The following is a 23,961-nucleotide window of genomic DNA, read 5'->3' on the forward strand; positions in this document are numbered from 1 at the left end:
ATTACATCTTTCATTCATGCATTCATTACCTTTCATTCATAACCTCTTTCATTCATTCATCCATTACCTTTCATTCATTACCTCTTTCATTCATTACCTTTCATTCATAACCTCTTTCATTCATTACCTCTTTTAGTCATTATATACTTCATTAATGTAAGGGCTGTTGTCCTCCTCCTCCTCAGATGAGGAGAGGAGAGAAGGATCAGTGGACCAATACGCAGCAGTAGGGAAATAAGCCATCTCTTTATTTGAATACGACGGCAACACGAAAACAAAACACTTACAAAATTACAAAACAAGAAAACGACGTAGACGAAACCTGAACATGAACTTACATAACTAAACGTAGAACTCACGGACAGGAACAGACTACATCAAAACGAACGAACAGCCAAACAGTCCCGTATGGTACAGACATGGACGAAACAGGAGACATTCACCCACAAACAAACAGTGAGAACACCCTACCTAAATATGACTCTTAATTAGAGGAGCCATACCAGGCAACCAAAACCAACATAGAAACAGAAAACATAGACTGCCCACCCAAAACTCACGCCCTGACCATATACACATACAAAAACAACATAAAACAGGTCAGGAACATTACAGAACCCCCCCCTCAAGGTGCGAACGCCGGGCGCACCAGCACAAAGTCCAGGGGAGGGTCTGGGTGGGCAGTTGACCACGGTGGTGGCTCAGGCTCTGGACGCTGTCCCCACACCACCATAGTCACTCCCCGCTTCTGTCTTCCCCTCCCAATGACCACCCTCAAACTAACATCCCCTAAATGAACAGCCAACACCGGGATAAGGGGCAGCACCGGGAGAAGGGGCAGCACCGGGAGAAGGGGCAGCACCGGGACAAGGGGCAGCACCGGGACAAGGGGCAGCACCGGGACAAGGGACAGCACCGGGATAAGGGGCAGCACCGGGATAAGGGGCAGCACCGGGATAAGGGGCAGCACCGGGATAAGGGGCAGCACCGGGATAAGGGGCAGCACCGGGACAAGGGGCAGCACCGGGATAAGGGGCAGCACCGGGATAAGGGGCAGCACCGGGATAAGGGGCGGCAGGTCCCGGCTGAGAGACTCTGGCAGGTCCCGGCTGAGGGACTCTGGCAGGTCCCGGCTGAGGGACTCTGGCAGGTCCCGGCTGAGGGACTCTGGCAGGTCCTGGCTGAGGGACTCTGGCAGGTCCTGGCTGAGGGACTCTGGCAGGTCCTGGCTGAGGGACTCTGGCAGGTCCTGGCTGAGGGACTCTGGCAGGTCCTGGCTGGACGGACTCTGGCAGGTCCTGGCTGGACGGACTCTGGCAGGTCCTGGCTGGACGGCTCTGGCAGGTCCTGGCTGGACGGCTCTGGCAGGTCCTGGCTGGACGGCTCTGGCAGGTCCTGGCTGGACGGCTCTGGCAGGTCCTGGCTGGACGGCTCTGGCAGGTCCTGGCTGGACGGCTCTGGCAGGTCCTGGCTGGACGGCTCTGGCAGGTCCTGGCTGGACGGCTCTGGCAGGTCATGGCAGGACGGCTCTGGCTGGTCATGGCAGGACGGCTCTGGCTGGTCATGGCAGGACGGCTCTGGCTGGTCATGGCAGGACGGCTCTGGCTGGTCATGGCAGGACGGCTCTGGCTGGTCATGGCAGGACGGCTCTGGCTGGTCATGGCAGGACGGCTCTGTAGGGAGGAGAAAGAGAGACAGCCTGGTGCGTGGTATAGGCACTGGCTGCGCTGGAGAGGAGGAAACAGCTGGAGAGAGAACCCGGAGAGACAGCCTGGTACGGGGGGCTGCCACCGGAGGACTGGTACATGGAGGTGGCACCGGGTATACCGGACCGTGAAGGAGGACACGTGCTCTTGAGCATCGAGCCTGCCCAACCTTACCAGGTTGAATGGTGCCCGTAGCCCTGCCAGTGCGGCGAGGTGGAATAGCCCGCACTGGGCTATACTGGCAAACCGGGGACACCATTTGTAAGGCTGGTGCCATGTATGCCGGCCCGAGGAGACGCACTGGTGGCCAGATGCGTTGGGCCGGCTTCATGACATCCGGCTCAATGCCCAACTTAGCCCTCCCAGTGCGGCAAGGTGGAATAGCCCGCACTGGGCTAAGCACGCGTACTGGGGACACCGTGCGCTTTACCGCATAACACGGTGTCTTACCAGTACGACGCCTTCTACCTCCACGGTAAGCACGGGGAGTTGGCTCAGGTATCCTACCCGGCTTTGCCACACTCCTCGTGTGCCCCCCCCCCAAGAAATTTTTGGGTCTGACTCACGGGCTCCCAACCGCGTCGCCGCGCTGCCTCCTCATACCAGCGCCTCTCTGCCTTCGCTGCTTCCAACTCCGCCTTGGGACGGCGATATTCCCCTGGCTGAGCCCAGGGTCCTCTACCGTCCAGGATCTCCTCCCAAGTCCAGGAGTCCTTGTTGCTCAGTTGAGCTTTCCCTTGCCGCTTGGTCCTAGTTTGGTGGGTGATTCTGTAAGGGCTGTTGTCCTCCTCCTCCTCAGATGAGGAGAGGAGAGAAGGATCAGTGGACCAATACGCAGCAGTAGGGAAATAAGCCATCTCTTTATTTGAATACGACGGCAACACGAAAACAAAACACTTACAAAATTACAAAACAAGAAAACGACGTAGACGAAACCTGAACATGAACTTACATAACTAAACGTAGAACTCACGGACAGGAACAGACTACATCAAAACGAACGAACAGCCAAACAGTCCCGTATGGTACAGACATGGACGAAACAGGAGACATTCACCCACAAACAAACAGTGAGAACACCCTACCTAAATATGACTCTTAATTAGAGGAAAACGCAAAACACCTGCCTCTAATTAAGAGCCATACCAGGCAACCAAAACCAACATAGAAACAGAAAACATAGACTGCCCACCCAAAACTCACGCCCTGACCATATACACATACAAAAACAACATAAAACAGGTCAGGAACGTTACAATTAATTACCTATTTCATTCATGATATATTTCATTCATTAATTTCCTTTTTTCATTAATTCATTCATACATTCATTCCATCTTTGATTAATTCCATCTCAATGCTGAAAAAAAACAGCATAGACCAGCATAGTGACCAGCCTTCCTTTTGTTTTCGTTGGTGACCAGCCTTCCCTTTGTTTTCGCAGGTGACCAGCCTTCCCTTTGTTTTCGTTGGTGACTAGCCTTCGTTGTCTTTTCGCGGGTGACCAGCCTTCGTTGTCTTTTTGCGGGTGACCAGCCTTCCTTTTGTTTTCGCGGGTGACCAGCCTTCCTTTTGTTTTCGCGGGTGACCAGCTTTCAATGTGTTTTGGACACTGGTGAAAAGCATATACCGATCATAAACTTACCAGCATATGTTGGTCACCCGCAAAACCAGCATCAGGTCACATTATGCTAGCTTTCAAAGTGAAGTCTATCTCCCGCAAACTGCTATCAGAATGACTAGCGGGATTAGGACGATCAGTGAATGACCCTACCCAAACCATGTAAACTGGAACAACCATTTCATTAATGGGTGCAATAAATCCAACTAAAAGATTGGATTAGTTTAGAAAATGTATGTTATTTATCTTTGTGTAGCAATTCAAAAAAATCTAACTGCAATAGAGCATGCTGGGAAATATGATAATGATGGGCGTGGTTTTACAGACCACCTTGACCAGAATACCAGGAATGGTTTGATGGGTTCTATTTAATATAATTTTTTCATATCAGGAAGGGTTCTTTACTACTGTGATGGTTTTGAGGAACCATCCTGTTCTTTTCCCTTTCCACCATGTTTTCCTTTCACGCCATGAAATGCTTCTTCTTTTTCTTCTTTGGAATTTGATTGGCAGATCGCATTCAACTTTTAGGTGCAAACACCACCACCTACTGTACTGGGAGGCCATTCACGGTCGACCTACTGTACTGGAGTGTGAGGCCAGTCACGGTCGACCTACTGTACTGGAGTGTGAGGCCATGCACAGTCTACCTACTGTACTGGAGTGTGAGGCCGGTCACAGTCTACCTACTGTACTGGAGTGTTAGGCCATTCACAGTCTACCTACTGTACTGGAGTGTGAGGCCAGTCACAGTATACCTACTGTACTGAAGTGTGAGGCCGGTCACAGTATACCTACTGTACTGGAGTGTGAGGCCAGTCACAGTCTACCTACTGTACTGAAGTGTGAGGCTATTCACAGTATACCTACTGTACTGGAGTGTGAGGCCAGTCACAGTCTACCTACTGTACTGAAGTGTGAGGCTATTCACAGTATACCTACTGTACTGGAGTGTGAGGCCAGTCACAGTCTACCTACTGTACTGGAGAGTGAGGCCATTCACAGTATACTACTGTACTGGAGTATGAGGCCGGTCACTGTATACCTACTGTACTGGATTGTGAGGCTATTCACAGTATACCTACTGTACTGGAGTGTGAGGCCAGTCACAGTATACCTACTGTACTGGAGTGTGAGGCAAGTCACAGTATACCTACTGTACTGGAGCTTGAGGCCGGTCACAGTCTACCTACTGTACTGGAGTGTGAGGCCGGTCACAGTCTACCTACTGTACTGGAGTGTGAGGCCGGTCACAGTATACCTACTGTACTGGAGTGTGAGGCCAGTCACAGTATACCTACTGTACTGGAGTATGAGGCCGGTCACAGTATACCTACTGTACTGGAGTGTGAGGCCGGTCACAGTCTACCTACTGTACTGGAGTGTGAGGCCGGTCACAGTCTACCTACTGTACTGGAGTGTGAGGCCGGTCACAGTCTACCTACTGTACTGGAGTGTGAGGCCGGTCACAGTCTACCTACTGTACTGGAGTGTGAGGCCGGTGACAGTATACCTACTGTACTGGAGTGTGAGGCCGGTCACAGTCTACCTACTGTACTGGAGCTTGAGGCCGGTCACATCCTACCTACTGTACTGGAGCTTGAGGCCGGTCACAGTCTACCTACTGTACTGGAGTGTGAAGCCGGTCACAGCCTACCTACTGTACTGGAGTGTGAGGCCGGTGACAGTCTACCTACTGTACTGGAGCTTGAGGCCGGTCACAGTCTACCTACTGTACTGGAGTGTGAGGCCGGTCACAGTATACCTACTGTACTGGAGTGTGAGGCCGGTCACAGTCCACCTACTGTACTGGAGTGTGAGGCCAGTCACAGTATACCTACTGTACTGGAGTGTGAGGCTATTCACAGTATACCTACTGTACTGGAGTGTGAGGCCAGTCACAGTCTACCTACTGTACTGGAGTATGAGGCCGGTCACAGTATACCTACTGTACTGGAGTGTGAGGCCGGGCACAGTCTACCTACTGTACTGGAGTGTGAGGCCGGGCACAGTCTACCTACTGTACTGGAGCTTGAGGCCAGTCACAGCCTACCTACTGTACTGGAGTGTGAGGCCAGTCACAGTCTACCTACTGTACTGGAGTATGAGGCCGGTCACAGTCTACCTACTGTACTGGAGTGTGAGGCCAGTCACAGTATACCTACTGTACTGGAGTGTGAGGCCAGTCACAGTCTACCTACTGTACTGGAGCTTGAGGCCAGTCACAGTCTACCTACTGTACTGGAGTGTGAGGCCAGTCGCAGTCTACCTACTGTACTGGAGTGTGAGGCCGGGCACAGTCTACCTACTGTACTGGAGTGTGAGGCCGGGCACAGTCTACCTACTGTACTGGAGTGTGAGGCCGGGCACAGTCTACCTACTGTACTGGAGCGTGAGGCCAGTCACAGCCTACCTACTGTACTGGAGTGTGAGGCCGGGCACAGTCTACCTACTGTACTGGAGCTTGAGGCCAGTCACAGTCTACCTACTGTACTGGAGTGTGAGGCCAGTCACAGTCTACCTACTGTACTGGAGTGTGAGGCCATTCACAGTATACCTACTGTACTGGAGTGTGAGGCCGGTCACAGTATACCTACTGTACTGGGGTGTGAGGCCGGTCACAGTATACCTACTGTACTGGAGTGTGAGGCCAGTCACAGTATACCTACTGTACTGGAGTGTGAGGCCGGTCACAGTATACCTACTGTACTGGGGTGTGAGGCCGGTCACAGTATACCTACTGTACTGGGGTGTGAGGCCGGTCACAGTATACCTACTGTACTGGAGTGTGAGGCCAGTCACAGTATACCTACTGTACTGGAGTGTGAGGCCGGTCACAGTATACCTACTGTACTGGGGTGTGAGGCCGGGCACAGTCTACCTACTGTACTGGAGTGTGAGGCCGGGCACAGTCTACCTACTGTACTGGAGTGTGAGGCCGGGCACAGTCTACCTACTGTACTGGAGCTTGAGGCCAGTCACAGCCTACCTACTGTACTGGAGTGTGAGGCCGGGCACAGTCTACCTACTGTACTGGAGCTTGAGGCCAGTCACAGTCTACCTACTGTACTGGAGTGTGAGGCCAGTCACAGTCTACCTACTGTACTGGAGTGTGAGGCCGGGCACAGTCTACCTACTGTACTGGAGCTTGAGGCCAGTCACAGTCTACCTACTGTACGGGAGTGTGAGGCCAGTCACAGTCTACCTACTGTACTGGAGTGTGAGGCCATTCACAGTATACCTACTGTACTGGAGTGTGAGGCCGGTCACAGTATACCTACTGTACTGGGGTGTGAGGCCGGTCACAGTATACCTACTGTACTGGAGTGTGAGGCCAGTCACAGTATACCTACTGTACTGGAGTGTGAGGCCGGTCACAGTATACCTACTGTACTGGGGTGTGAGGCCGGTCACAGTATACCTACTGTACTGGGGTGTGAGGCCGGTCACAGTATACCTACTGTACTGGAGTGTGAGGCCAGTCATAGCCTACCTCCATTAAATTATCTTGATTAGTCTGTTCCTCTAAGAAAGTGAAAAAGAGCCTTAGACACCATTAAAAACCCGCTACCCCATTCCACTACTTTGGCCCTATCTGCTCCTGCACCATACCAAAGGCCTGGGGGGATGGGGCACCACCCCTCAACACACCCTGGGAACTCTTCTGAAGTCAGACCATAAAGCACCTGAAACAACGCAGTGGATTCGGCACAAAAGCTCCGACAGGACAACTGATATATCCTAACACGACTTTGTCAGACAGTGACTCAAGGACTGAACATTGACTCCTCTGTATCACCCCACCCCCCCTCCACTCCTCCTCCTCCGGGTCTGCGACGCACCAAATGGCGCCGGGAATCTCCAACTTCAATTGGTCCATCTCCACACTTAACGTTGTCATGAAATGCTACATTGTTAAAAAGTTTCTGTAATTTTACGGTACACTACAGGCTACTGGTTGCAGTGAAAAGTAAGGTAAACAACAACAAATTAATACATTTTTTTTACAGCTGAATGAAGTTGTTATTGCTGTAAAAAGAATTACTTGAGACTTGGAATTTGAACTCAACAACATCTTGGTTGCTAATGACCTGAATTTCCTGCTATGCCACCAGGTCTGTGGGCATGACAGAGATTGGCCACAGATTTAATAGCAAGAAAACATTTCTGCACTTTGCTAAAAGCTGCCCAGAATTAAATCAATAGTTGTCAGATTATTTCAATGTAAAAAAAAAATTCAGAGATCAGGGACACTTGATATAGTGTGCATAAATGCTTTGGAGATTTGAACTTGGAAGCTTTTAAGCAGAAGGGTATTCATTAATGTTTCAGCAGTGTCACCAGGTATATCTTTATTACCAAGAACATATATCCAAACACTCTCGAAATTAGGGTATAGTTAGCGTACAGTGTTGTTCCCTGGGGTACACTTAAGGTACCTTCACATACTACTGGGCAGTTCCTTTTAGGGTGCATGGTAGGGTGCATGGTAGGGTGGGTGGCAGCACCTTCACACTAAGGCAAATTCTTGGTATGTGAAAATTTACTTTGCAAATTAAAGGTGATTCAGATACATTTTTCAACCCAATATGTTGAATATAAGGTACACTCATCACTGCGCTTAGAAATGTAGGTGGGGCTACCGGTGGAGTTGATTAGCATATTAGGGAGTGTGGTCTAATATACAGTGGGGAGAACAAGTATTTGATACACTGCCGATTTTGCAGGTTTTCCTACTTACTAAGCATGTAGAGGTCTGTAATTTTTATCATAGGTACACTTCAACTGTGAGAGACGGAATCTAAAACAAAAATATTAAGTTCTGCTTTTCTGATGTATCAAATACTTATGTCATGCAATAAAATACAAATGAATTACTTAAAAATCATACAATGTGATTTTCTGGATTTTAGATTCCGTCTCTCACGGTTGAAGTGTACCTATGATAGAAATTACAGACCTCTACATGCTTTGTAAGTAGGAAAACCTGCAAAATCGGCAGTGTATCAAATACTTGTTCTCCCCACTGTATGTCTGCAGATGATGATGTAACATGTGTGGTGTAATATATGTATATTTGCACCAACCGTGAGTAGCAGTGTTGTATCAGTAGATGAATATACATTCACTAAACTTTTCTGTTTACAAGACTACTAAGTATTATTTGTGTCTGTACACTCGGGACCCAGCGTCATCGTTGGCAGCAAACTGATCTTCCAGTCACACCATCAGGTCAGTCTGCGTGACACACTAAGTTACTGTGAATATTTCAATAATTACTTGCAGCAAGCAGACAGTAAGTTACTGAAAACTAGACCAATTGCCATTAAGTTAGTGGAAGATGCACAGCAACCCCAACACAGTCCAACTCCTGATTGTCACAACCTCTGACCAAGATTGTAGAACTGACAGTGAACAAAAGAGGTGTTCAACTGTCATCAACATGATAAAACCACTTAAACTGGTACAACACTTACACTAATGGTTGGCACAAATACAACACATTTTAGACTATGCCCCCAAATATGCTAACGCACCCCCGCCAGCACAACTACGTCTCAAAGTGCAGTGAAAGTAAGGTAGACAACAAGTCATTCTTACAACAATAACACCTTAATTCAATTGTAGAAAATAGTATATTTTACCTGCAACTCACTAGCCATAAGCACATCTGAAGTAACCTATAAGTATAATTGTATAACCTGTCATTGGTTCTACCTGGAACCAGAAGGTTCTTCATGGGGGGGTTCTAAATGGTACTCCAAAAGCAAGCCAAGATATTTTTTTATTATAACTTCAAAAACATAAGCCTATGCAACATTAACCAATTAAAAACAGTACTGTAGCAATAAAGTTTGTGCAGTAGGCTAGAGGCCCAATACATTATCACTGCATATTGGCTACGCTTGAATTGCTCTGCCAATGTTCAGAGTTTTTGTATATGATCACACTGGTAATAGATCATTTGTTGTATTACTTATGAGGCACAGCTTAGTGAGCATAATAATGAGATTTTTTTATTTTACTGGACTGATGGCCTGCATCTGATGGTCAGTCTGAGGGGAGGGAGGGCGGGAGAGAGCTCAGTCCCTCCACTCTCACTCCCTCCGCTGAGAAAAGTTTTCCAGGTGATGGCGAAACTCAAGTCGCACAGCATTATTTCAAATCAAATCAAATCAAATGTTATTTGTCACATACACATGGTTAGCAGATGTTAATGCGAGTGTAGCGAAATGCTTGTGCTTCTAGTTCCGACAATGCAGTAATAACCAACAAGTAATCTAACCTAACAATTCCACAACTACTACCTTATACACACAAGTGTAAAGGGATAAAGAATATGTACATAAAGATATATGAATGAGTGATGGTACAGAACGGCATAGGCAAGATGCAGTAGATGGTATAGTGTACAGTCTATACATATGAGATGAGTAATGTAGGGTATGTAAACATAAAGTGGCATAGTTTAAAGTCAGTGATACATATACATAGAGCAGATGTAGGATATGTACATTATATTACATTGTTAAGTGGCTAGTGCCACATTTTTACATAATTTCCATCAATTCCCATTATTAAAGTGGCTGGAGTTGAGTCAGTATGTTGGCAGCGGCCACTAAATGTTAGTGGTGGCTGTTTAACAGTCTGATGGCCTTGAGATAGAAGCTGTTTTTCAGTCTCTCGGTCCCCGCTTTGATGCACCTGTACTGACCTCGCCTTCTGGATGATAGCGGGGTGAACAGGCAGTGGCTCGGGTGGTTGTTGTCCTTGATGATCTTTATGGCCTTCCTGTGACATTGGGTGGTGTAGGTGTCCTGGAGGGCAGGTAGTTTGCCCCCGGTGATGCGTTGTGCAGACCTCACTACCCTCTGGAGAGCCTTACGGTTGTGGGCGGAGCAGTTGCCGTACCAGGCGGTGATACAGCCCGACAGGATGCTCTCGATTGTGCATCTGTAGAAGTTTGTGAGTGCTTTTGGTGACAATCCGAATTTCTTCAGCCTCCTGAGGTTGAAGAGGCGCTGCTGCGCCTTCTTCACAACGCTGTCTGTGTGGGTGGACCAATTCAGTTTGTCTGTGATGTGTACACCGAGGAACTTAAAACTTTCCACCTTCTCCACTACTGTCCCGTCGATGTGGATAGGGGGGTGCTCCCTCTGCTGTTTCCTGAAGTCCACAATCATCTCCTTTGTTTTGTTGACGTTGAGTGTGAGGTTATTTTCCTGACACCACACTCCGAGGGCCCTCACCTCCTCCCTGTAGGCCGTCTCGTCGTTGTTGGTAATCAAGCCTACCACTGTAGTGTCGTCCGCAAACTTGATGATTGAGTTGGAGGCGTGCATGGCCACGCAGTCGTGGGTGAACAGGGAGTACAGGAGAGGGCTCAGAACGCACCCTTGTGGGGCCCCAGTGTTGAGGATCAGCGGGGTGGAGATGTTGTTACCTACCCTGACCACCTGGGGGCGGCCCGTCAGGAAGTCCAGGACCCAGTTGCACAGGGCGGGGTCGAGACCCAGGGTCTACTATGGTGTTAAATGCTGAGCTGTAGTCGATGAACAGCATTCTCACATAGGTATTCCTCTTTCTGCCTCAACCAATCTCTGCACCAATTCCTGTTGTTATATTTCTGTCCCATTGCCCTCTAGCGACTCCCATGGCGGGCCAGACACATGCATGCAGACACGGTCGCCAGGTGTACGGTGCTTCCTCCGACACGTTGGTGCGACTACCAATTGGATATCACGGAATTGGGGAGAAAAAAGTGTTACAGTGCTGAATAACAACCTAAACATGTACAGGTGAAGTCAGAAGTTTACATACACCTTAGCCAAAAACATTTAAACTCAGTTTTTCACAATTCCTGACATTTAATCCTAGTAAAAATTATCTGTCTTAGGTCAGTTAGGATCACCACTTTATTTTAAGAATGTGAAATGTCAGAATAATAGTAGAGAGAATGATTTGTTTCAGCTTTTATTTATTTCATCACATTCCCAGTGGGTCAGAAGTTTACATACTCTCAATTAGTATTTGGTAGCATTGCCTTTAAATTGTTTAACTTGGGTCAAACGTTTCGGGTAGTCTTCCACAAGCTTCCCACAATAAGTTGGGTGAATTTTGGCCCATTCCTCCTGACAGAGCTGGTGTGACTGAGTCAGGTTTGTAGGCCTCCTTGCTTGCACTTGCTTTTTCATTTCTGCTCACAAATTTTCTATAGGAATGAGGTCAGGGCTTTGTGATGGTCACTCCAATACCTTGACTTTGTTGTCCTTAAGCCATTTTGCCACAACTTTGGAAGTATGCTTGGGGTCATTGTCCATTTGGAAGACCCATTTGCCACCAAGCTTTAACTTCCTGACTGATGTCTTGAGATGTTGCTGTTGTTCTGGGATTGATTTGCACTTGTCGCACCAAAGTACGTTCATCTCTAGGAGACAGAACGCGTCTCCTTCCTGAGCAGTGTGACGGCTGCATGGTCCCATGGTGTTTATACTTGCATACTATTGTTTGTACAGATGAACGTGGTACCTTCAGGCGTTTGGAAATTGCTCCCAAGGATGAACCAGACTTGTGGAAGTTTGAAGGTAGGCCTTGAAATACATCCACAGGTACACCTCCAATTGACTCAAATGTCAATTAGCCTATCAGAAGCTTCTAAAGGCATGACATCATTTTATGGAATTTTCCAAGCTGTTTAAAGGCACAGTCAACTTAGTGTATGTCAACTTCTGACCCACTGGAATATTGATACAGTGAATTATAAGTGAAATAATCTGTCTGTAAACAATTGTTGGAAAAATTACTTGTGTCATGCACAAAGTAGATGTCCTTACCGAGTTGCCAAAACTATAGTTTGTTAACAAGAGAGTGGTTGAAAAACGAGCTTCCGACTTCAACTGTATTTACTTATAAAAACAGCAGGTCTTTGCTGTATTCATTGAGTCTCTCTCTAGTCATGGTTTTAAAAGTTTTGAAATGTCACAGTATCAACTTTGCTGTGCGCTCAAGGCTTCTACTTACAGCCTATTGCTTGAGGAAACTGTGCAGACACCTTGATCTGAGCAATCTGATTTGCCAGCGGTAAACCTATACGTTCACTTGATTTGCTCTCGGGGCCTGCCGAGTATGCAGAGTTCTACCTCCAAACACATGAAATGGCTCAAAATGGGAACACTTTGTCTTGCCGGAGCTAGGGCTGCTGAATCAAGTGCACCTACTGCCAACATCGCTAAAATAAAACATATATAGGAACGCAAGGCTTTATCATTGTAGTTATTTTACATAAAATGTTTGGTGATCGACTACGAATGCGAATCGATGGTTGGTGACCACTGCCCTACAGGGGAAAATCAAAGGGTTCTACGTGGCACCCAAAAAGTGTTCCCCCATAGGGACAAATGACAGAATGTCTATTGGTTCTAATCTTTTAATGACCTAATCATACCCACAGATCCAGTGGCATAGCAGGAAACGCAGGTTGTGAGTTCAAATCCCATGTGAAGTTGACTTCCAAGTAATCAGAAATTGGTCTGCAAAACCACGCCCATCGTTATCATATTTCCCAGCATGCTCTATTGCAGTTTGATACTTAGAATTGTTTGTTGCAATATCTGTGTTTTTGCACGTACATTGATTGATTCATTCGTTCAAAAATATATGTTATGCTACACAAGACAAATAACATATATTTTTCTAAACTAATCCAATCTGTATAGTAGACTTATTTCTCCCGTTACATAGATTGTTGTTCCAGTTTAGATGCTTCAGGTAGTCACTCAATAAACGTATGTCTAACTCTGGCAGTCATTCTGAGTGTAGATTTTGGGAATCCTCTCTGACTGGATTTCAAAAGGAATTGGACACTACTTTGCAAACTGGCATAATGTAACTTGATTATGGTTTTACTTTCATTTATGCTGGTCACCAGTGTCAAAAACACAACTTATGCTGGTCACCAGTGTCCAAAACACAACTTATGCTGGTCACCAGTGTCCAAAACATAGCGAAGGCTGGTCACCAGTATCCAAAACACTGCGAAGGCTGGTCACCAGTGTCCAAAACACAGCGAAGGCTGGTCACCAGTGTCCAAAACATAGCGAAGGCTGGTCACCAGTATCCAAAACACTGCGAAGGCTGGTCACCAGTGTCCAAAACATAGCGAAGGCTGGTCACCAGTGTCCAAAACATAGCGAAGGCTGGTCACCAGTGTCCAAAACACAGCGAAGGCTGGTCACCAGTGTCCAAAACACTGCGAAGGCTGGTCACCAGTGTCCAAAACATAGCGAAGGCTGGTCACCAGTGTCCAAAACATAGCGAAGGCTGGTCACCAGTGTCCAAAACATAGCGAAGGCTGGTCACCAGTGTCCAAAACACAGCGAAGGCTAGTCACCAGTGTCCAAAACACAACTTATGCTGGTCACCAGTGTCCAAAACATAGCGAAGGCTGGTCACCAGTATCCAAAACACTGCGAAGGCTGGTCACCAGTGTCCAAAACATAGCGAAGGCTGGTCACCAGTGTCCAAAACATAGCGAAGGCTGGTCACCAGTGTCCAAAACACAGCGAAGGCTAGTCACCAGTGTCCAAAACACTGCAAAGGCTGGTCACCAGTGTCCAAAACATAGCGAAGGCTGGTCACCAGTGTCCAAAACATAGCGAAGGCTGGTCACAGGTGTCCAAAACACAGCTTATGCTGGTCACCAGTGTCCAAAACATAGCGAAGGCTGGTCACCAGTGTCCAAAATACTGCGAAGGCTGGTCACCAGTGTCCAAAACATAGCGAAGGTTGGTCAGCATTGTCCAAAACTTCGCGAAGGCTGGTCACCAGTGTCCAAAACACTGCAAAGGCTGGTCACCAGTGTCCAAAACATAGCGAAGGCTGGTCACCAGTGTCCAAAACATAGCGAAGGCTGGTCACCAGTGTCCAAAACATAGCGAAGGCTGGTCACAGGTGTCCAAAACACAGCTTATGCTGGTCACCAGTGTCCAAAACATAGCGAAGGCTGGTCACCAGTGTCCAAAATACTGCGAAGGCTGGTCACCAGTGTCCAAAACATAGCGAAGGTTGGTCAGCATTGTCCAAAACTTCGCGAAGGCTGGTCACCAGTGTCCAAAACACTGCAAAGGCTGGTCACCAGTGTCCAAAACATAGCGAAGGCTGGTCACCAGTGTCCAAAACATAGCGAAGGCTGGTCACAGGTGTCCAAAACACAGCTTATGCTGGTCACCAGTGTCCAAAACATAGCGAAGGCTGGTCACCAGTGTCCAAAATACTGCGAAGGCTGGTCACCAGTGTCCAAAACATAGCGAAGGTTGGTCAGCATTGTCCAAAACATAGCGAAGGCTGGTCACCAGTGTCCAAAACATAGCGAAGGCTGGTCACCAGTGTCCAAAACATAGCGAAGGCTGGTCACCAGTGTCCAAAACATAGCGAAGGCTGGTCACCAGTGTCCAAAACATAGCGAAGGCTGGTCACCAGTGTCCAAAACACAGCGAAGGCTGGTCACCAGTGTCCAAAACACAGTGAAGGCTGGTCACCAGTGTCCAAAACACAGCGAAGGTTGGTCACCAGTGTCCAAAACATAGCGAAGGCTGGTCACCAGTGTCCAAAACATAGCGAAGGCTGGTCACCAGTGTCCAAAACACAGCGAAGGCTGGTCACCAGTGTCCAAAACACTGCGAAGGCTGGTCACCAGTGTCCAAAACATAGTGAAGGTTGGTCACCAGTGTCCAAAACACAGCGAAGGCTGGTCACCAGTGTCCAAAACACTGCGAAGGCTGGTCACCAGTGTCCAAAACATAGTGAAGGTTGGTCACCAGTGTCCAAAACATAGCGAAGGCTGGTCACCAGTGTCCAAAACACAGCGAAGGCTGGTCACCAGTGTCCAAAACACTGCGAAGGCTGGTCACCAGTGTCCAAAACATAGTGAAGGTTGGTCACCAGTGTCCAAAACACAGCGAAGGCTGGTCACCAGTGTCCAAAACACTGCGAAGGCTGGTCACCAGTGTCCAAAACACTGCAAAGGCTGGTCACCAGTGTCCAAAACACTGCAAAGGTTGGTCACCAGTGTCCAAAACACTGCAAAGGCTGGTCACCAGTGTCCAAAACACTGCGAAGGCTGGTCACCAGTGTCCAAAACACTGCAAAGGCTGGTCACCAGTGTCCAAAACACTGCAAAGGCTGGTCACCAGCGAAAACACAACAACAAGCACTGACCAGCATGGACCAGCTTGAAATGTATTCTGGTATATGCAGTTTTTTTCAGCAGGGTTTTCATTCATTAATTATATAGTACGTCATTCAATCATTATATATTTCACTCAGCTATCTATTGGCAGAGAAAGGAAGACAAAAAAATATCTGACAGAAAAATCGTATTTCTGCTTTTGACCGAGGGATAATAGCTCCATCTAAACATCTAAGATGGCAGAGCTGGTTGAAATCACGACGTCATTCCAACCAGCTCTGGCCCCTGTGACAGTGGCGGTCTGCGTCTCCGGGGAGAGGAGGCCCAACGGAGGCAGCTAGAAGAAGGAGGGAGAGAAGGAGGCGAGGAGGACTGGATTGATGCCTAATAGGCAATTAGGTTGTTGAGAGCTGCTGTTTATTATGTGTGTTGTCGGGGACGACGGGGACGACAGGCATTTGCCTGGACATCATTGAACCATCACGGAGGTAGAGTAATACTTAACGGACATGCTGGCGTCTGTCTGCACTGTCCTTTCTGTGTGTGTGCACGTGTGTGAGTGAGTGTGCATGTGTGTGCGTGCGTGTGTGTGCGCATGTGTGTGTGAATGGTTCCGGTGACAGTAATTTTGTAAGTATTGAGACTATAGATTCTGTGTCTAGTTTTCTGAGCAGCCCACTGGTTTGACACTACCCTTTTATGTGAACAAATAAAGCACGACTTACTTCATTTCTTTCTCAACAAAATTAAAATCACAGTGCTGTTAACTACCAATAGCAGGTCCCGATGATCATAACGGGATTTCATTTTTTATAAACACCTATCGCAACAATGCTATAAGGTTAGTGGGAGGAGATATGAATCTTTACAATTATATTCAAGAAATATATAGCATTCCGTACGTCAACGCCGTTAAACGGGTGGACAAATGGCAGAGAGTGAGACAGGGAAGCGACAGCAGCGAAGTCCTGTTTGGCAAAACTTTAAGAAGTTAAATGAAAAGTGCGAGGTGGAATTGAGTTACAGTGACAGTACAGGTACAACGCTTAACCATCCGAGAGGGAGGGCCTGTGAGACCCAAACAGTGGCTGGCAGCAGCGCAGGTCCCCAAACAGCAGACAGACAGGCTCCTCACACCAACAAAGTGTGTGAGGTAGTAGTTGTGGAATTGTTAGGTTAGATTACTCGTTGGTTATTACTGCATTGTCGGAACTAGAAGCACAAGCATTTTGCTACACTCGCATTAACATCTGCTAACCATGTGTATGTGACAAATAAAATTTGATTTGATTTGATGTGCAATAAGAGAGAGATAAATCACAGCGCTGATTACAGAAAGGACTGCAGTTGATAAGCAGCCAATGGTAGTGGACGTTGGCTTCAATAACCCTGATGGCATATGTAGATCCAGACTACAAGATGTCCAAAACCTTGACGGACCGGAGAAATTATGCAACGATCGCTCTGCAAGTACAAGCGTGAGCTCACGAACACCCTACGTGGAGTTAACAGTATTGTTGGACGTCTGTGAACACGCTAACATACATCACAGCCATCACAGAAAGTCCCCGTGTATTGAGACCACTGTTTTAACTACCATTGTTGCTGAGTGGGTGGAGGACAGCAGTAAGGTGGGCACTGTCTGGTAGGTATTCATGACTACGGTAGATTGAACTGCATCGCCCCCTAGTGGTCATATACAGGACAATATCTGCATTGTGAATTCACATGTAATTTTATCATTTAAAAATGACTGTTTAAACATTTGGATTTTTTTACGTTTATCATATCCCTAGTCAGGTCCCAAATGTATCAAAATCAAATGGGACTTTATTAAAAGCATTTAGGAATTAAAACAATACAATAAAGAAGAATGTGAAAACCTTAAAGGACATTTAAAATGCCACACCGTACCAACTAAACCACAGAGCTTATAGATTTCAGTCAGATAAGATATTATGCTTGAAAGTATAGCAACTGTAGCCAGTTACCAAAACTCCTGTGGGAGAATCAGAACTCCTGTGGGAGAATCAAAACTCCTGTGGGAGAATCAGAACTCCTGTGGGAGAATCAAAACTCATGTGGGAGAATCAGAACTCCTGTGGGAGAATCAGAACTCCTGTGGGAGAATCAGAGCTCCTGTGGGAGAATCAGAACTCCTGTGGGAGAATCAGAACTCCTGTGGGAGAATCAAAACTCCTGTGGGAGAATCAGAACTCCTGTGGGAGAATCAGAACTCCTGTGGGAGAATCAGAACTCCTGTGGGAGAATCAAAACTCCTGTGGGAGAATCAGAACTCCTGTGGGAGAATCAGAACTCCTGTGGGAGAATCAGAACTCCTGTGGGAGAATCAAAACTCCTGTGGGAGAATCAGAACTCTTGTGGGAGAATCAAAACTCCTGTGGGAGAATCAGAACTCCTGTGGGAGAATCAGAACTCCTGTGGGAGAATCAAAACTCCTGTGGGAGAATAAAAACTCCTGTGGGAGAATCAAAAATCCTGTGGGAGAATCAGAACTCCTGTGGAAGAATCAGAACTCCTGCGGGAGAATCAGAACTCCCGTGGGAGAATCAGAACTCCCATGGGAGAATCAGAACACGTTTATCAAATTTGCTCACTAAATGCCAGAATATCATACCGCCTTCAGCTGGGAAGCATGTGTTCTGCAGCCCTCAAACACACACACACACACACACACACACACACACACACACACACACACACACACACACACACACACACACACACACACACACACACACACACACACACACACACACACACACACACACACACGTGCTGTTAAACACACACACAGTTTTGATAGACAGATAGAGTGAAAGCAACTAGCATCTATAACAGGGGTAGGCAACTAGATTCAGTCACGGAACCATTTTTGTCGGAGCGGATAGTCTGGGGGCCGGAACATAATTAGAATCATTTATACACTGCAAATTGACCACAACTAAGCCTAAAAAGAGATTGTATTTGATAATAATAATCTCATCCTTTGATTATTTGTGGGAATACTTGGGAACAGATTTGTTAAATTAAACTCATTTTAAGATGAATTCCTGGTTGTTTTACAGTTTTTTACTCCAAAAAATTATAGTAGACTTTTGGGTATGTTGTGGTTAACTATCATTATAATTGTAAACAAGACTGACTTATTTTCACGATTTCAGTTATATAATCATAATTAATATATTAAAGCACGTTTTTGGGCTCATTCAGAAGTTTTTACATGATTAAGTTGAATCCTGTGGGAAAAATATTGTTAAAAGTATAATTTATATTCATAAAACATAAAAATTATACTGTTGCCACTTCCTGTAGTCATCGATTTTATATTTATTGCCCCGTGTCAAAACACTGTTTTTAAATGTCTAAAATAATAATCAATATACTGAAATGTGAAATTTTGAAGACCAAACATAAAAATAACTCCTAATGTGTCACACTTGAGTTCAGATGACTTATTATATTATATTATAGTACCTTATCGACTGCGGACACACACACACACACACACACACACACACACACACACACACACACACACACACACACACACACACACACACACACACACACACACACACACACACACACACACACACACACACACACACACCGACATTTACCAAGCAGCCACTCTAAACGGGAATTTATTTAGCTTGTTCAACTGTTAATCAATAGCGCGTGCAAATGAATCGCTCACATCGATATTGTATTGAAATCGATGGAACTGGGACAATAACCATGGCGACATGTACCGTTTGAGCTCTTCTAAAAGACCACAACGAACTCTGGGTAAAGTACATATACCAGTGGATAGATGCCAACCTGCCATTTATCAATCCTCTCCTTGTGGGAAAATGTTTACGGAAGATGTCCAATACAAAAAAGGAAACAAAACACATTTTTGACTGGTTAACTTCAATGAAACACTGGTACACTATATATATATATATATATATATTCAAAAGTATGTGGGCACCCCTTCAAATTTGTGGATTTGGCTATTTCAGCCACACCCGTTGCTGACAAGTGTATAAAATCGAGCACACAGCCATGCAATCTCCATAGACAAACATTGGCAGTAGAATGGCCTTACTGAAGTGCTCAGTGACTTTCAAAGTGGCACCGTCACAGGATGCCACCTTTCCAACAAGTCAGTTTGTCAAATTTCTGCCCTGTTAGAGCTGCCCTGGTCAACTGTAAGTGCTGTAATTGTGAAGTGGAAACGTCTAGGAGCAACAACGACTCAGCCGCGAAGTGGTAGGCCACACAAGCTCACAGAACGGGACCGCCGAGTGCTGACGCGCATATCTGTCCTCGGTTGCAACACTCACTACTGAGTTCCAAACTGCCTCTGGAAGCAACGTCAGCACAAGAACTGTTCGTCTGGAGCTTCATGAAATGAGTTTCCATGGCCGAGCGGCCTAACTACTACTGGAGCTAACCACTACTGGAGCTAACTACTACTGGAGCTAACTCCTGCTGGAGCTAACTACTGCTGGAGCAAACTACTACTGGAGCTAACTACTACTGGAGCTAACCACTACTGGAGCTAACTGGAGCTAACTACTACTGGAGCTAACCACTACTGGAGCTAACTACTGCTGGAGCTAACTACTACTGGAGCTAACTACTACTGGAGCTAACCACTACTGGAGCTAACTACTACTGGAGCTAACTACTACTGGAGCTAACCACTACTGGAGCTAACTACTACTGGAGCTAACTACTACTGGAGCTAACTACTACTGGAGCTAACCACTACTGGAGCTAACCACTACTGGAGCTAACTACTACTGGAGCTAACTACTACTGGAGCTAACTACTACTGGAGCTAACCACTACTGGAGCTAACTACTACTGGAGCTAACCACTACTGGAGCTAACCACTACTGGAGCTAACCACTACTGGAGCTAACTACTACTGGAGCTAACTACTACTGGAGCTAACCACTACTGGAGCTAACTACTACTGGAGCTAACTACTACTGGGGCTAACTACTACTGGGGCTAACCACTACTGGAGCTAACTACTACTGGAGCTAACTACTACTGGAGCTAACTACTACTGGAGCTAACCACTACTGGAGCTAACCACTACTGGAGCTAACTACTACTGGAGCTAACTACTACTGGAGCTAACCACTACTGGAGCTAACTACTACTGGAGCTAACCACTACTGGAGCTAACCACTACTGGAGCTAACTACTACTGGAGCTAACTACTACTGGAGCTAACTACTACTGGAGCTAACCACTACTGGAGCTAACTACTACTGGAGCTAACTACTACTGGGGCTAACTACTACTGGAGCTAACTACTACTGGAGCTAACCACTACTGGAGCTAACTACTACTGGAGCTAACTACTACTGGAGCTAACTACTGCTGGAGCTAACCACTACTGGAGCTAATTCCTACTGGAGCTAACCACTACTGGAGCTAATTCCTACTGGACCACTACTGGAGCTAATTCCTACTGGAGCTAACCACTACTGGAGCTAACTACTACTGGAGCTAACTACTACTGGAGCTAACTACTGCTCTCTAATTGTATCCTGACGTCGACAGAAGATGACAGTTATATTCATTATATACTGTAGATAACTTAGCCAGCTAACATATATTTGGAGAATTTAAAACAATATTTACTGGCTAGCTAGCTAGCGTTAGCAATGTTTTAAATGGTGGCCAACAATGAACTAAGTAACCAGCCAGCAAAAACAATGCAACAAAAGTATAATTGTGGATTTAAAAAATACTCTAACAGGCTCTGTATTTCACGAATCACATTTGAAATTATCCCTGGTAAACAATTTATGATTTGATGAAAAGTTTTTGCCATTGCCCTCATTTGGCATCCATGCATTTCAAACGTGAGCTTGTCCGAGGCGTCGGGACTCGAGCTTGGTTAATGAAAGTTGCTATCTAAAGCTGTGATTGGTTGCCCAGAATTCTAGGTGGGGACTTAGCGAAGGATCAATTCAGCGCACCTCTACACCACCTGTAACATTTCAACTCAAAGTAAGAGGACCAACTGAACTTAAAGTAGGAGAACATAGGCATATGGGCCTAGGTAAATAGTAGAGAGGAGAACTAGAGGGAGAGAGGAGACAAGAGAGAGACCGAGAGTGATAGAAGACGGAGAGAAAGAGAGAGACAGAGGACAGAGAGAGATAGAGGACAGAGACAGAGAGGACAGAGAGACAGAGAGAAAGAGGGATAGAGGACAAAGAGACAGAGAGGGGAGAGAGACAGAGACAGACAGACAGACAGACAGGACAGGGGAGAGAGAGCGACAGAGACAGACCGACAGACCGACAGACAGACAGACAGACAGACAGACAGGGGAGAGAGAGAGAGACAGAGGCAGACAGACAGACAGACAGACAGACAGACAGACAGACAGACAGACAGACAGACAGACAGACAGACAGACAGACAGGGGAGAGAGAGACAGACCGACAGACCGACAGACCGACAGACAGACAGACAGACAGACAAGGGAGAGAGAGCGACAGAGACAGACCGACAGACAGCCAGGGGAGAGAGAGAGAGACAGAGGCAGACAGACAGACAAGGGAGAGAGAGAGACAGAGACAGACAGACAGGGGATAGAGAGAGACAAAGACAGACAGACAGACAGGGGAGAGAGACAGACAGACATACAGACAGGGGAGAGAGGGAGAGAGACAGACAGACAGGGGAGAGAGGGAGACAGACAGACAGACAGACAGTGGAGACAGACAGACAGACAGACAGACAGACAGACAGACAGACAGACAGACAGACAGACAGACAGACAGACAGAGACAGGGGTGAGAGAGAGAGAGAGAGAGACAGACAGACAGACAGACAGAGACAGGGGAGAGAGAGAGACAGACAGACAGGGGAGACAGACAGACAGGGGAGACAGACAGACAGGGGAGACAGACAGACAGACAGACAGACAGACAGACAGACAGACAGACAGACAGACAGACAGACAGACAGACAGACAGACAGACAGGGGAGAGAGAGAGACAGACAGACAGACAGACAGACAGACAGACAGACAGGGGAGAGAGAGAGACAGACAGACAGGGGAGGGTGAGAGACAGACAGACAGGGGAGAGAGACAGAGACAGACAGACAGGGGAGAGAGAGAAACAGAGACAGACAGACAGACAGGGGAGAGATAGAGACAGAGACAGACAGGGGAGAGAGAGACAGACAGACAGGGGAGAGAGAGAAACAGAGACAGACAGACAGGGGAGAGAGAGACAGACAGACAGGGGAGAGATAGAGAGTACACTGATAGACGGAAGGGATTCTGGCCCGCTGGTAGTTTGAGTAAAACATATTATAACATTTATAAAACATTTGGAGAGAACAAAAAAAATATTTACGGAGGAAAATGACTAAAACCAAATAGAAACTGTAGGAATGATCATGTATCTACATTCATACAGTTTCTTGTGGCCAGATAAATATCACCCAAAATGAAAACCAGACAGTCAGGGAGCATCAGATTCCCAAAACGACGGACAGAGGACAACTTTTATCACATTTTGACAGCAAGGAAATAGAATCCATTTTTCTGCTTGATTTATCCAACCCCACACATTCTAGGTCACCAACCCTCTATCTACGCCCCAGGGACCGTTCATTCAGTACAATCTGTGTGTGATCTTCTTTCTACTAATCGGAACAAAAATGTCACCAGGCCAAAATCACAACAACATCACACGACAACCGACATCACAATAACATCACACGACAACAGACATCACAATAACATCACACGACAACCGACATCACAACAACATCACACGACTACCGACATCACAACATCACATGACAACAACATCACACGACAACAACATCACACGACAACCGACATCACAACAACATCACATGAAAACTGACATCACAACATTACATGACAACAACCCCCCCCCCCCCCCCCCACACACACACACACACACACACCAAAGCTTTATAGTCACTTGAGCAACATACTGATTTCTGACAGAGTGACCTCTACCATTACCAGACCTCTACCAGAGTGACCTCTACCATTAACAGACCATTACCAGACCTCTACCAGAGTGACCTCTACCATTACCAGACCTCTACCAGAGTGACCTCTACCATTACCAGACCTCTACCAGAGTGACCTCTACCGTTACCAGACCTCTACCAGAGTGACCTCTACCATTACCAGACCTCTACCAGAGTGACCTATACCATTAACAGACCATTACCAGACCTCTACCAGAGTGACCTCTACCATTAACATCAGGCATCATAAAATCCATCTGGATGGAAGGCCAACGTTTGGCCCTAAACAGATCTCATTCATTCCAGAATGATGGTGATTGAGATTAATAGGGTTGTGTGCACATTACAGATATTCCTGTTATCCCTAAACCCCCTTAACCCCC

At 46.7% G+C, this 23,961-nt stretch overlaps 1 protein-coding gene across 4 annotated transcripts in view; it reads right to left on the bottom strand.

The window, feature by feature from the left end:
• Positions 1-23,961, bottom strand: part of pde10a (phosphodiesterase 10A) — a 139,262-nt gene that overhangs the window by 84,864 nt on the left and 30,437 nt on the right. The gene's annotated exons all lie outside the window — the stretch shown is intronic.

Source organism: Salvelinus alpinus, chromosome 3 (genome assembly GCF_045679555.1).
Source record: "Salvelinus alpinus chromosome 3, SLU_Salpinus.1, whole genome shotgun sequence".
Taxonomy (NCBI): domain Eukaryota; kingdom Metazoa; phylum Chordata; class Actinopteri; order Salmoniformes; family Salmonidae; genus Salvelinus; species Salvelinus alpinus.